This window comes from Grammomys surdaster, unplaced genomic scaffold (assembly GCF_004785775.1).
Source record: "Grammomys surdaster isolate TR1022 unplaced genomic scaffold, NIH_TR_1.0 126608, whole genome shotgun sequence".
NCBI classification, from domain to species: Eukaryota; Metazoa; Chordata; class Mammalia; order Rodentia; family Muridae; genus Grammomys; species Grammomys surdaster.
In genome coordinates this window covers 1-3,462 of record NW_021621397.1, presented here as the reverse complement: position 1 = coordinate 3,462, position 3,462 = coordinate 1, and the positions used below count along the sequence as shown (strand labels likewise).

Below are 3,462 nucleotides of genomic sequence, written 5' to 3'. Positions count from 1 at the left end.
GTTTGGTGATCCAGAGTCTGAGAGTTCTGGGTGGGTTCAGGTTTATTTAGACTGTAGGTCCTCCTACAGGGTTTCCCTCCTCCTAGGCTTCTTCCAGCTTTTTCCTAATTTAACCACAGGGGACATCAGCTTCTGTCCATTGATTGGGTGTAAATATTTTGCATCTGACTCAGCTGCTTATTGGGTCTTTCAGAGGCCAGTCATGATAGGCCCCTTTTTGTGTGCACTCCATAGCCTCAGTAATATTCAGGCCTTGGTGCCTCCCCTTTAACTGGGTCCTACTATGTGCCTGTTTCTGGACCTTCTTTTCCTCAGGCTTTTCTCCTTTTTTGTCTTTGCAGTTCTTTAAGACAGGAACAATTATGGTTTAGAGTTTCCTGTGGGATGGCAACCCCATCCCTTACTTGATGCCCTGTCTTTCTGCTAGAGGTGACCGCTACAAGTTTCCTCACTCCACTGTAGGGCAATTTCATTTAAGGTCCCTCCCTTTGAGTTCTGAGAATCTCTCACATCTCAGGCCTCTGGTACACTCTGGAGTGTCCCCTCCCCCAACCTCCTACCTCCTAAGGTTGCTCATTTCTACTTTTCTGATGGCCCTCATGTGTTTAGTCCTGTCCCCCTGCAACACCTGATCATAGTCCCCTCTTCCCTCCCTGTCCCCTTCTTCATCTAGGACACTCTCTCCCTTCCCCTCCTGTGATTGCTTTCTTCTCCCTCCCAAGTAGAATTGAGGCATCCTCACACGGGCCCTTGGGCACCATAACTTATTAATGATGCTTTATTTTTTTAATCATATATTTTGGCTTCTTTGTCAAAGGTTAAGTGTCCATATATGTTTGGTTTTATGTATGGTTCTTTAATCCGATTCCATTGAAGACACCATCAAGGTGTCTATCTTTGTACCAATAACATGCAGTTTTTATCACTATTGTTTTGTAGTACAGCTTGAGGTCAGGGATAATGACTTCCCCAGAAGTTCTTCTTTTGTTAAGAATTGCTTTCACTATTCTGTGTTTTTTGCCTTTCCAGATGAATTTGAGAAATGCTCCTTTCATGTTTTGAAGAATTGTGTTTGGGATTTGATGGGGATTTTGTTAAATCTGGAGATTGCCTTTGGTAGGATTGTCATTTATATCAATTCTGCTACATGAGTGTGGGAGATCTCTGCATTTTCTGAGATTGTCTTCAATCTCTTCCTTGAAAGACTTGAAGTTATTTTCACACAGATCTTTCACTTGTTTAATTAAAATTACCTCAAAATATTTTATAGTATTTGTGGCTCTTGTGAAGAAATTTTATCCCTCATTTAATGGGAAATAATTTTAAGTAAGTTTGCAACAATAAAGTCAAAATAAATTTGGAGATGAACAGAAGCAGTTACTTTTTGTAAATAAATGTACATCTACTTTGCAATTATAAAGGAAAAAGGCAAAATTAACTGAAGGTTTATTGCTCTTTATTAATATGAAGACAGAATTGATTGTAAAATAATGTTATATCAGAGGCTGCCGAGCCAGCGACGCCTGAGCTAGTCGAGCCGCCGGCGCCCCCATGGCGGCCGCCAAGGACAGTCACGAGGACCATGATACTTCCACAGAGAATGCAGATGAGTCCAACCACGACCCCCCGTTTGAGCCAATAATTTCTCTTCCTGAGCAAGAAATTAAAACGCTGGAGGAAGATGAAGAGGAACTTTTTAAGATGCGCGCAAAGCTGTTCCGGTTTGCTTCAGAGAATGACCTCCCAGAATGGAAGGAGCGAGGCACTGGAGATGTCAAGCTTCTGAAGCATAAGGAGAAAGGGACCATCCGCCTTCTCATGAGGAGGGACAAAACCTTGAAGATATGCGCTAACCACTATATCACACCGATGATGGAGCTGAAGCCGAATGCTGGCAGTGACCGCGCCTGGGTCTGGAATACCCACGCCGACTTTGCTGACGAGTGCCCCAAGCCTGAGCTGCTCGCCATCCTTCCTAAATGCTGAGAATGCACAAAAGTTCAAAACAAAGTTTGAAGAATGCAGGAAAGAAATTGAAGAGAGAGAAAAGAAAGGACCAGGCAAAAATGATAATGCCTAGAAGGTGGCTGAGAAGCTGGAAGCCCTTTCTGTGAAGGAGGCCAGAGACGAGGCTGAAGAGAAGTCTGAAGAGAAGCAATGAGTCATTCTTTTCCTTTCCTTTTCTTTTTAAAAATTTGCCCTACCCTGTAAGGTTTGTTTTTATTCTGTTTTGTTTTTACAAGGGACTTTATAAAGAACTGAATTCCAACATTCAGGTTGTTTGTTTTTTTTTTTTTTTTAACTTTTTTTCCTCCAAGTTTTGACACCATTGAACATGACTTCAGAAATCCATTCCCCAGTCATGAAAATGTACTGTGCTAACTTTCTTTTCCATAGTGGAAACACTTATTTATAGTCATCAAAAATAGTGAATAAAAAATGCCTTTGAAAACCTGAAAAAAAAATAATGTTATATCTTGTAGAAAATGTTATAACCACTTCAAGAGAAAATAGTGTCAATTTTGACCAATAGATTACCCAAATTCATTTCATAATATATCTGTGTAAAGGATTGTCAACTATTTAAGTGTCAAAATATAATTTACCAACAGACAAAAATGGGAAGAGAAATTTTATTTACCTTAATTATATATGTGAACTTCAATGATTTTAAAGACATGCTTGGATCCAGCAATAATTTTCTTTAAGCTATCTTAATTTATTTAGATTTTAGTTACAAAACTATCAAAAGTATATTAAACTGTATTTAATATAATTTAATATATTAATATAATAATAATAATATATATTAATACATATTAATATATACTAATAATATATTAATGTTATAGTATGACATTAGTCTAATTCATTTCTAGCATTTTATATTTTGTTATACTTCATGTCTATAAAATTTCTTAAAAATTTTTTTTTTGGTTTTTTTGAAACAGGGTTTCTCTGTGTGTAGCCCTGGCTGTCCTGGAACTCACTCTGTAGACCTGGCTAGCCTCGAACTCTCGAACTCAGTGATCCGCCTGCCTCTGCCTCCCAAGTGCTGGGATTAAAGGCATGCGCCACCATCGCCCGGCTCTTAAAAAATTTTAATGACAGTAAAAATCACACGCACACAAAATTTTGAATTTTCAGAACTAATCATATTTTCAATAGTTGAAATGTATTTTTTGCTTTAATCAATCAAAATTTATATTATATCACAGAACAATGAGATTTATTTTCTATTATTCAATTCTTGTTTTTATATTTATTTTTATTTTTTGACCCAAGTTTTTATATCTCAGACTAGCCTACATATCACTTTGTATCCAAGGCTGGCAGTTTGATAGCAATACTTTTGCCTAAGCTTTTTAATATGTTAGGATCACAGTAAATCCTCAATTTCATGATGTATTACTTAAGATCTCAAGCATTTTTAAGACTGTTTTTAAATAATTTTAAGAATTC

The 3,462-nt window shown here is 37.4% G+C and overlaps 1 pseudogene; it reads left to right on the top strand.

The window, feature by feature from the left end:
• Nucleotides 1-1,551: 1,551 nt before the first annotated feature.
• LOC114615114 lies at nt 1,552-2,269 on the top strand (annotated as a pseudogene).
• Nucleotides 2,270-3,462: the final 1,193 nt, after the last annotated feature.